This window comes from Theropithecus gelada, chromosome 6, assembly GCF_003255815.1.
Source record: "Theropithecus gelada isolate Dixy chromosome 6, Tgel_1.0, whole genome shotgun sequence".
Classification (NCBI taxonomy): Eukaryota; Metazoa; Chordata; class Mammalia; order Primates; family Cercopithecidae; genus Theropithecus; species Theropithecus gelada.
The window spans coordinates 76,130,264-76,142,602 of NC_037673.1; the positions used below are offsets into that span (position 1 = coordinate 76,130,264).

Genomic DNA, 12,339 nt, shown 5'->3' on the forward strand with positions numbered 1-12,339 from the left:
TCCCAGCTACTCCAGAGGCTGAGGCAGAGTAATCGCTTGAACCTGGGAGGCAGAGGTTGCAATGAGCCAAGATCACGCCACTTCACTGCTGCCTAGGGGAAAGAGCAAGAGCACGATTCTGTCTCAAAAAAAAAAACCAAAACCGAAAAGAAAATCAAACTGATTAAGTGAAGTTCCATATGTTTATTTGTGCTTAGTGTTGTGTTCATTTTCATTTGAATTTAATTTCTTTCAAAGTAGCTTTCATAATTTGTTTTTCTGATTATAAAACTAATGTATGTTCATTTAGAAGACCAAAAAAGGGATAAAAGTCGTAAGTTGAATTCTATAACCCAGAGCAAATGACTGGTAAACATTTTGGCATATTATTTCCGTGTGTGTATATCACTTTTTTCCATTTGTGAACTTGCATTCCTGCTGCAAAATCACTTTTGTATCCTGTGGGTTTTTTTTTTTATACTTTAAAATTCCCCATTTTTAAAAACTTTATTGCAGAAAATTTCAAATTTACACAAAATTATACAGAATAGTGTCATGAACTTCTATGAATCTATCAACCAACTTCAGCATTTCTCAGGACCAATCTCATTTTTCTACCCTCCCTCCCCTTTTCTCTCTCCCTGGATTATTGGCTTTGAAGCAAATCCTAGTGAGCATCATTTTATCCTCTAATATTTCAGTAGGTGCGCTTAAAAACAAAATAAGTACACAACATTGTCATATAAGTGTATCATAATTTATCTATTCCATTTTTATTGTATTCATTTTTTCAGTATTACAAATACTGTTATGATGAATATTCATATATAGAAATACTCAAGTGCATTTCTGATTATTTCCTTAAGATAAATTCCTGAAAATGGAATTAACTGGATCAAAGGGTATGAATGTTTATAAAGCTCTTGATTGCTTGCTAGAAATGGTAATGTCAATTTATACTTCTACCAGTATAGTCTAGGAGGGTTCTTTGAACCTTTGTTCACATTGTGGGTGATCACTTAAATAATCTCTGCCAGTCACATAGGTGAAAAATTTTGCATCAGATCTCTTTATTTTGATCTTAATCCTTTTCTGACCATGTGTTCAAACTTGAATAATTAAAAGTCAAACAGTAAACTTATAAGGAGGGCTGCTTTTACAGAACTGAAAACGTTAATAAAATCTCAAAAAAAAATTTAAAGGTAGGCTTCTATATTGTATTTTCAATATTTCTTATCATGTCTTTGCTAGAAATGGTAATATGAGAAATGACAATCAGGAGCTTTATAAACATTCATATCCTCTGATCCAGTTAATTCCATTTTCAGGAATTTGTCTTAAGGAAATATTCAGAAATTGCACACGAATATTTCTATATATGGATATTCATCCTAACAGTATTTGTAATACTGAAAAAGTGAATATAATAAAAATGAAATGGATAAATTATGCCAAATGGATAAATTATGATTTCCTGTCTTTGATTGTATAGTTCATTTTTCTTTAAATTTTATTAACTTAGTATATATTTTATTTAGATTGAGTCTAAAGTCAATCAGTTTTATCAACACGTTCATTATTTTGTTTTCCACTTAATTTTATAAAATAACAAAGGCAAAATTCGATAAAATATCAAAATATTTCATAATGACAGACATTGCCAAAAGTGAAGTTTTGTTTGGCAAGCAGCATTCATTGGTGATATTCCTAAATGTTTGTTCATCACATGAGATTTAAAAGCTTAAATTTGGCATATCAAAGAGAATTTAGGTGTCTTATGTGGGTTTTACCAAATATAATGCCTGCTTTTGTCTTATTTTAATTTGAATTTCTCTAGTTAGCATTGTGAATAATTTTCCCTGTGTTTACTGACCATGTGTGATTTTTCATTCTTTGCACTTTTTTTTTGTATCCTTTGATCATTTTCACTTTATTTGCATATTGGACTAAGCAAAGTCAAAAGTGAAGTCTGCATTTCTGTGGAGTTCCTACAGCTAATTTATATCTATGGACAGAATGAAGTAGAGGAAATTCAAAAGTTAGCGGGGTCAAACAGTGTGAACTCTTGTGAGTTAGGGTTTGGGTTGGAAAACTAGCTCTTCACCTTAGTGACTTTGAGTAAGTTATCTACTGTGTTGTCCTTCAATGTCCTTTATATTGGGGATATTAAGATGGCTTACCTCATGGGGTTGTTGTAAAGATTAAATAAGTTAATATGGGTAAAGCACCAGAAATAGTACCTGCTGTAGAAAGCTGTCTGTAAGAGGAAGTGTTGTTTTTATATTTTAATTAAAAAAAAAAATTTCTGTGGCTGGGCGCAGTGGCTCATGCTTGTAATCCCAGCACTTTGGGAGGCCAAGTCAGGCAGATCACAAGATCAGGAGTTTGAGACCAGCCTGACCAAAATAGGGAAACCCCATCTCTACTAAAAATACAAAAATTAGCCAGGCATGATTAAAGTTTTTTTGTAGGTACATAATAGATGTATATATTTATGGGTTGCATGAGATATTTTCATACAGACATGCAATGCATAATAAACACATCAGGGTAAATGGGGTATCCATCTCCTCAAACATTTATCCTTTGTGTTACAAACAATCCAATTATACTCTTTTAGTTATTTTAAAATGTACAATTAAATGATTTTTGACTGTAGTCATGCTGCTGCACTACCAAATACTAGGTTTTATTCTTTTTATTTTTTTGTACCCATTAACCATCTCCAGTTCCCTTCTCAACTTTTGGTAACTGTGTTTCTACTCTCTACCTCCATGAGTTCAATTGTTTTAATTTTTAGCTCTCACAAGTAGGTGAGAATATGCGAAGTTTATCTTTCTGTGCCTGGCTTATTTCATGTAACATAATGACCTCCAGTGCCATCCATGTTGTTGCAAATGACAGGATCTCATTCCTTTTTATGGCAGAATGCTACTCCATTGTATATATGTACCACATTTTCTTTACCCGTTTGTCTGCTGATAGACACCTGGGTGCTCCCAAATCTTAGCTGTTGTGAATAGTGCTGCAGTAAACATGGGAGTGCACATATCTTTTCTATATACTGATTTCCCTTCTTTTGAGTATATACCTACCAGTGGGATTGCTGGATCATACGGTAGTTCTATTTTTAGTTTTTTAGTAGTTTTTTTCAAACTACTCTCCATATTGGTTGTACTAATTTACGTTCCCACCAACAGTATATGAGGGTTCCCTTTTCTCCACATCCTCACCAGCATTTATTATTGCCTGTCTTTGGATAAAAGCCATTTTAACTGAGGTGAGATGGTATCTCATTGTAGTTTTGATTTGCATTTCTGTGATGAACAATGGTGTTGAGAGCTTTTCATATACCAGGGTGCCATTTGTATGTCTTCTTTTGAGAAATGTCTATTTGTCTATTTTTAAATTGGATAATTAGATTTTTCCTGTAGAGTTGTTTGAGCTCCTTATATATTGTGGTTATTAATCCCTTGTCAGATGGGCGGTCTACATATATTTTCTTCCATTCCATGGGTTGTCTCTTCACTTTGTTGATTGTTTCTGTTGCTGTGCAGAAGCTTTTTAACTTCATATAATTCCATTTGTCCATCTTTGCTCTGGTTGCCTTATTACTCAAGAAATCTTTGCCCAGTTCGGTGTTCTGGTGAGTGTCCCCAATGTTTTCTTTTAATCATTTCATAATGTGACATTTTATTTTTAAGTCTTTAATAAATTTTTGATTTGATTTTTGTATATGACAAGAGATGGGGTCTAGTTTCATTGTTCTGCATATGGATGTCCAGTTTTCCCAGCACCATTTATTGAAAAGACTGTCCTTTCCTCAGTGTATGTTCTTGGCACCATTGTCAAAAACGAGTTCACTGTAGATGTATGGATTTATCTCTGGGTTCTCTATTATGTTCCACAGGTCTGTGTGTCTGTTTTTATGCCAGTACCATACCGTTTTGGTTACTGTAGCTCTGTAGTGTAATTTGAAGTAAGGTAATGTGATTCTTCCAATTTTGTCCTTTTTGCTTAGGATACATTTGGCTATTCTGGGCCTTTCATTGTTCATGTACATTTTAGGCTTATTTTTTCTATTTCTGTGAAAAATGTCACTGATATTTTGATAGGGATTGCACTGAATCTGTAGATTGCTTTGGATAGTATGGATGTTTTAACAATATTTATTCTTCCAATTCGTGAACATGGAATATCTTTCCCGTTTTTGTGTGTTCTCTTCAATGTTTTACATCAGTGTTTTATAGTTTTTATTGTAGAGAGCTTTTCACTTCTTTGGTTAACTCCTAGATATTTTATTTTATTTGTAGCTATTATAAATGGGATTACTTTTTTAATTTCTTTTTCATACTGTTCACTGTTAGTATATAGAAATGCTACTGGTTTTTTGTATGTTGATTTTGTGTCCTGCAACTTTACTGAATTTGTTGATCAGTTCTGACAGTTTTTTTGTAGAGTCTTTAGGTTTTTCCAAATATAAGACCACTTCATCTGCAAACAATAATTAGACTTCCTCCTTTCCAATTTGGATGCCCTTTATTTCTTTTTCTTGTCTGATTGCCCTAGTTAGGACTATTATGTTGAATAGCTGTGGTGGCAGTGGGCATCATTATCATATTCCAGATCTTAGAGGAAAGGCTTTCAATATTTCTCAGTTCAGTATGATAATAACTGTGAGTCTGTTTTATATGGCTTTTATTATGTTGAGGTATGTTCCTTTTATACCCAGTTGTTTGAGAGTTTTTATCATGAAGGGTTGTTGAGTTTTATCAAATCCTTTTTCAGCATCAATTGAAATGATTATGTGGTTTTTGTTCCTCATTCTGTTAATGTGATATATCATAGTGACTGATTTGCCTATGTTGAACCATCCTTGCATCTCTCGGATAAATTCTACTTGGTCATGATAAATGATCTTTTTAATGTGTGGTTGAATTCGGTTTGCTAGTATTTTGCTGAGGATTTTTGCATCAACATTCATCAGAGATACTGGCCTCTAATTTTCTTTATTTGATATGAATTTGTCTTATTCTGGTGTCAGGGTAATACTGGCCTCATAGAATGAGTTTGGAAGTATTCTCTTCTCTTTTTTCTTTTTCTGGAATAATTTGAGGAAAATGGGTCTAGTTCTTTAAATGTTTGGTACAATTCAGCCGTGAAGCCGTTGAGTCTCGGACTTTTCTTTGCTGGGAGACTTTATTATGGCTTCAGTCTCGTTACTTGTTGTTGATCTGTTCAGGTTTTGGATTTCTTCGTGGTTCAGTGTTGGTGGATTGCATGTGTTTAGGAATGTATCTATTTCTTCTAGATTTTTTAATTTATTGGCATATGGTTGCTCATAGTAACCGCTAATGATCCTTTGAATTCCTGTAGTGTCAGCTGTAATGTCTTCTTTCTCATCTCTAATTTTATTTATTTGGGGTTTCTCTTTTTCATAGTCTGGATAAAGTCTTATCAGTTTTATCTTTTCAAAAAACTAACTTTTGGTTTGTTGATCTTTTGTATTGTTTTCTTTGTTGCAATTTCATTTATTTCTGCTCTGATTTTTATTTTTATTTTATATTAATTTTGGGTTTGGTTTGCTCTTGCTTTTCTAGTTCTTCAAGGTTTATCATTTAGTTATTTATTTGAAAATTTTCCTCTTTTTTGATGTAGGTGCTTTTAGCTATAAACTTCCCTCTTAGTACAGCCATCACTGTATGCCATAGGTTTTGGTATGTGTTTTCATTATCATTTGTTTCAAGAAATTTTTAAGTTTCCTTGTTGATCTCTTAATTCTTGTTTTTGATTTCTGGTTTTATTTCATTGTGGTCAGAGAAGATTCTTGATATTATTTCAGTTTTTTTGAATGTTTTAAGACTTCTTTTGTGACCTAACATATGATCTAATCTTGGGAATGATTAGATCATTCATGCTGTAATGATTAGATCCTCTACATGCTGAGGAAAAGAAAGTGTATTCTGTAACCATTGAATGAAATGCTCTCTGAATATCTATTAGGGTCATTTGGTCTGTAGTGAAGATTAAGTCTGATGTTTCTTTATTTATTTTCTGTCTGGAAGATCTGTCCATGTGGGGTGTTGAAGTATCCAGCCGCTATTTTTTTTTTCTCTCTCTTTTTTTTTGAGACAGAGTCTTGCTCTGTCACCCAGTGGGGAGTGCAGTGGCGTGATCTCAGTTCACTGCAACCTCCGCCTCTTGGGTTTAAGTGATTCTCCTGCCTCAGCCTCCCGAGTAGCTGGGATTACAGGAGTGCGCCACCACGCCTGGCTACTTTTTTTGTATTTTAGTAGAGACAGGGTATGGGGTTTCGCCATGTTGTCCAGGCTGGTCTTGAACTCCTGACCTCAAGTGATCTGCCTGCCTCAGCCTCCCAAAGTATTGGGATTACAGGTGTGAGCCACTGCACCTAGCCTCTTTTTTTTTTTTTTTTTTGAGACAGAGTCTCACTCTTGCCCAGGCTGGAGTGCAGTGGCACGATCTCAGTTTGCTGCAAGCTCCGCCTCCTGGGTTCAAGCAATTCTTCTGCCTAAGCCTCCCTAGTAGCTGGGACTACAGGCAGGTGCCATCATGCCCGACTAATTTTTGTATTTTTACAAAATTAGAGACAGGGTTTCAGCATGTTGGCCAGGCTAGTCTCGAACTGCTGACTTCAAGAGATCTGCCTGCCTCTGCCTCCCAAAATGCTGGGATTACAAGCATGAGCTACCGCCTCCGGCCAGTCTCTCTTTAACTTGAATATTTGTTTTTCGTATGTGTGTGTTTCAGTGTTGGGTGCATATATATTTACAATTATCATATCCTCTTGCTGAATTGACCCCTTTGTCATTATATAATGACCTTCTTTGTTTCCATATTTACAACCAGTAAACAATACAGTATTAAATTTGCAAGTACAAAATTTATTTTGTTTTTGGTGATATCTTCTTGTCTGTTTTAAACACTGGTAAGTAGTTTTTTGTATCTCAGACTAAGTACCCCATTTTTTTCTTATGCTGTATACCTAAAGGTAAAAGCAGCAGTTTTTGTCAGTTACCGGTTAATAACATTTTATTAATATCGAGGACATAATATGTTAAAGCTGTGTTAGGAAAGGCAAAAGAATGGCTTGGAATTGTGGAATGTCTATCTTAAAATATTAGGGTTTTTGGCATTCTTAAGTTTAACCACAAGAGGTCTCCAAAGGATTTTATATTCTGTGAATTGGTGTGTAATGGTTACTAAAATATCTCTAAGTACAGACTGACTTACTTTGTATCATATTGTGACTTAGAACAAATATTAGAGATGTAGTAAGCTAAAATTATTACTCTTAAATAATGATATAGAATCAATTTTTCTTAGGTTATTTATTTTTATTTATGTAAAGTATGTTTATAAGATTTCAGCCTGGGTCTTAGGGAATCAGTCTTACTATCTTGTTACACTTTCCTTTGTTGTAAAACTGTAGAGAAAGAAACCAATGGAAAGCAATAGTCTTGAGCCCTTTATCAATTGCAGTTAAGGTTGCTTTAGCTTAGAAATGTTACATGTTTATAGAAATGGTTGAGAGGAAAGCTTTAGAAAGCAATAAACAAATACTGTTGATATTTACTAATTCTCAAGGAAACTGACTTTTAAGGTGAATCAGGGGGACATTACAAATGACAGTCAATTTTGTGTTCAAAGAAATGAGAGCTTCCTGAGCACTGGCATAGCTAAGGAAGGCTGTATGAAGAAGGTGGGCTTGGCTGGTACATTTGCAGGATAGAAGGCTTTGAGTTGGTATTGGGGAGGGAAGAAGGGTATGTTGTGTGTGTACAGAATGATATAAGGTCTGAGGCACACAGGCTGGAAATATTAGAGAAGTGTGAAGACAGCAGGGAGATTTCTCTGATCAGAGGGAACTTTCATGTTGAGAATTGGGAAAGAAAGGGTGAAGGCCTATGAAATCCAGCAAACTGGTATGGACTCCTATAGAAGACAGTAAGGTTTCTGGGGAAAGGAATGGCATGATAGGAGGGAAGAGGTGAGTGTACTGCCTAGATGGCACAATTGAATTTTAAAAATAAATATTTCCCTGAAGGAAAAAGAGGATACAGAGAAAAGAATCAGATCAAGGAGCTTAGAGAATGCCAGTAGTTGGAAATAGGAGCAAGAATAGAAACAGAAAGGGAGGAATTAAAGAGCTAGGTGGAGAACCAGGACAAGGTAGGGATGTGTGGTTATAATTTGTCACACATGATATAACCAGTGGTGTGAGCTAATTTTTTACATTATTGACTCTGTTATAATTTATTGACACTGTATGACATTTGGAAAGATACTTGGTTAAAAACTAGCCTTAGCTCATTGATATAATTTGAAAAAGACGTGTGGAAGAATGTCCTGTGGTACCACAGTGACTTTAGCTATCTGACCTTTGAAATAAATGCTTGAACACATAAGTGCTTCCTCAAAGACAGATGTGTATGCTGCAGATTTAAAGAAAACATTGACATCTTAATGTTGAGGAATAAGAATAACCTCTACTATGTTTACTTTCAGTGTTAGAAATATATTATTATTATGTCTTTTTGGCCACAGAGAGCCTTACATCATCTGAGGTTTAACCAAAAGTATTATCTAACATGATTCTTTATGCGGAGGCATAATACCACCTGAATGTCATTTATGGTGACACATATTTGAAATTACCATCGTAGCATTTTAATTTTGTGTTCATCTCTTATTAAATTAATTTATATAGTAGAAATTACTTATTACTTTGTGTTATTGTACTTTGACTTTCTAGTTTTTAATGGAAAATATTTAGCAGAGTTTTGGTGCCAAAATGAAGTGATAACTGTGAGGCTATGTAATTATCAGAGGAATTGTTATGCAAATTAGGTATCTGTGTTATGGCTGAAGTCCAGCTTCTTTCTAATGTCATTTGAATTTAACACTAGTATAAAAGTTTAATTTTTTTTTTTTAAAGAATGAGAGTAAAAGAAACAACAACAGGTCTTACTCATTAATTTGGTTTAGAGGAAGTGTTTTACACATACGAGATGTTATTAAGTGGTCAGTACTTGATGGTACCAATTTTGTGATTGCAATGTTACAGTTTGTTCTATCAGAGTTTAATAAGCTCAATTCTGTGGGTTCATATGAAGTCATTTCAATGTAATTCTTAGATATTAAGAGCCAAGTAAATGTGGAGTGGCATACCAAATACTGGGTAGCATATGGATATGAATAACATAGCACCTAAATTAGGTGGGAAAGTGGGGCTGGGTAGAAAGAGGGCATCCCAGGAAGTGTGGTCACAGGATGGGAAAAGGGAATTGGTAACATTGAGTTGACTGGAGTGTTAGGAATATATGGGTCAAGAGTAGCCTGCAACAGAATCTAGTGTAGAAGAGCTGTTCAGTGAGTATTTGCTGAATGATTATGTTTAAGGCCAGAGAAGAAGACTGGAGCTGTTTCACTGAGGATGCTGGGCACTAGTGGGAGGAACTGATACTTTATTTAGATGTTTCTCAAATTTGGCCTACCAACTTTTTAATTTACTACTTTGTGTTACAATTTTCTTCTTTAAGTTTGTTAAATTATAATTTGAAAAATTACAGAGTTAATATATGTTTGCTGTAAAAGTGAAAAAAAGTCTATTTTAAAGGAAAAAATAATTTTTGCTAATCTCCCCATCCATTTGACTTAAATTAGTTTTATTATAACGTGACTTAGATATTTATAAACTGAAAACTTAGTGCTCTAGGTTTTATACCTATTTTAACAGGAATAAAGTTCAAGCAAAATTTGAGATTAAAGTATATGTATGAAACTGATAAAATATAAATGAATGATTGCTTGGCATGAAGGGTGATGTTCTGCTGCTAAAAATAAACTGTTCCTGTCAATTCAAGTGGGATGTATCCCCAACTGAGGACCAAGTTGTTTTTTTTTTTTTTTTTTTCGATGAACTTTATTTTATTTTTGAGCAGTTTGAGGTTCACAGCAAAATTAAGAGTAAGGTACAGAGTAAAGGTGTCGTATCATCAGTATTCTTCACCAGATCCTGTGCTATGATGTTGCTGTGATGTGCCGTATAAAGGCTCAAACCTTTCCCGCACGCTTTTTTTTAAAGAGTAGGGGTCTCGCTCTGCCATCCAAGCTGGAGTGCAGTGCCGTGGTCATAGCTCATTGCAGTCTTGAACTTCTGGGCTCAGGTGATCCTCTCACTTCAGCCTCCTGAACAGCATACTACTCAGGCACATACCTGTAGTCCTGGCTACTCAGGCATGTACCACCCCTCCCAGCTAATTAAAAAAAATTTTTTTTTTGTAGAGATAGGTTCTGGCTATGTTGCCCAGGCTGGTCTCGAACTTCTGGCCTCAAGTGATCCTCTCCCCTTAGCCTTGCAAGTTCTTGGGATTACGGGTGTGAGTGACTGCATGTAGCATCTTCCAGTCTTTTTCTGTCTTCAAACCATGGTATAACTTAAGTGGTTTGCCCTCCATTTGGTACCAGTGTACTTGTTCAATTTTTTTTTTTTTTTTTTTTTTGAGAGGGAGTCTTGCTCTGCCACCCAGGCTAGAGTGCAGTGGCACAATCTTGGCTCACAGCAATCTCTGCCTCCTGGGTTCAAGCGATTCTCCTACCTCAGACTCCCAAGTAGGTGGGATTACAGGCACCCGCCACTACACCTGGCTATTTTTGTATTTTCATAGAGACAGGGTTTCACTATGTAGGTCAAGCTGGTCTCGAACTCCTGACCTCAAGTGATCCGCCTGCCTTGGCCTCCAAAGTGCTGGGATTACAGGTGTGAGCCACCGCACCTGGCCATCCAGTTCAATTTTAGAACTACTTTGGTTTTATTTTTCTCATTAAACTTTAACCGTTAAGTGCTCCTTATTACTAATGTGATCTTAAACATAAACAGAAATTAAGAAACTGAAGCATGTAGCAATATTCATTTTTTTTTTTTTTTTTTTTTTTTTTTGTTGAGACAGAGTCTCGCTCTGTCCCTCAGGCTGGAGTGCAGTGGCGCGATCTTGGCTCACTGCAAGCTCCGCCTCCCGGGTTCACGCCATTCTCCTGCCTCAGCCTCCCAAGTAGCTGGGACTACAGGCGCCCGCCACAGCGCCTGGCTAATTTTTTGTGTTTTTTAGTAGAGACGGGGTTTCACCGTGGTCTCGATCTCCTGACCTTGTGATCCGCCCACCTCAGCCTCCCAAAGTGCTGAGATCACAGGCGTGAGCCACTGCGCCCGGCGCAATATTCATTTTAAAAGCTGATAATCCAGTTGATCTAAGACCTTAACCTAAGATCATGAAATCAATTCGGTAGGTTGTGACTAACATTTTAAAAAAACATGGTAGAAGTTACCAGAGTATATCACTTGTAGTAAGGGTAAGTATTTCATGAAATTCCTTTTTTCAGTTTTATCTGTTTATAGATAATCTCTCTGTATATGCCTTCTAATCCTCTCTCCAATTCCTATCATGTTCGTAATTGTCCATGAAAATAATTGAACTCATAATTTAATATATTAATATGATTAATAAATGTTATTCATAGGTTATTTTATATATACATTCTTATTACCTGAAACTGATCAGATACTGCCCAGAAATGTATATTTGAATAGCACAACTGAAAAGTAGTTAATGTTTGGACTATGTATTTAAAATCCTAAAGCTGACATGATTCACAGACCAGATATTGCCTACATAGAAAATCTAGGAGAAGTGACAGATTATCAGAAGTTATAAGAATTCAGCAAGGCCATTAAATATAAGATTAGTTAATAAAAATGAATAGTCTTTCAATACAGCAGCAACAAATAGAAAATGAACAAAATTTTAAAAGATACTATTTAAAATAGCAACCACAATAATATTATCTAGGACTCTATTTACCAAAAAGAAAATAAGGTCTTAAGAAAATTTGGAAACTTTACTGAAAGATATTAAATAACTAAATAAATACTGGAAAGATGCAACATGTTCATGAATGGAAAGATTCAGCATAAAGATATCAGTTCTCCTTAATATAAATTCAATGCAAATCTTTTTTTTCTTTTTTCTTTTTTTAATAATTTTGTGAGTACATAGTAGGGTACATGAGATGTTTTTCAATGCAATTCTAATCAAAAGGATAATGAGGTTTTTCACAGAAACTGACAAGCTGCTTTTAAAAAGAAAAATCAAAGGGCCAATAATAAGTAAGACAGCACTGAGAAAGGCAGACATATTTGCCCTATCAAAACTCAAAACTTATATGTATAAATATATACATGTACATATATAATATATAAAATATATATTATATATATTTTTTATGTGTATAATATATTTATATTTATATATATTACATATGTATATAATTTTATATATA

General features: G+C 34.8%; 1 protein-coding gene across 1 annotated transcript in view; it reads left to right on the forward strand.

Moving 5' to 3' along the window:
- MSH3 (mutS homolog 3) overlaps positions 1 to 12,339 on the forward strand; it is a 215,084-nt gene that overhangs the window by 25,117 nt on the left and 177,628 nt on the right. The gene's annotated exons all lie outside the window — the stretch shown is intronic.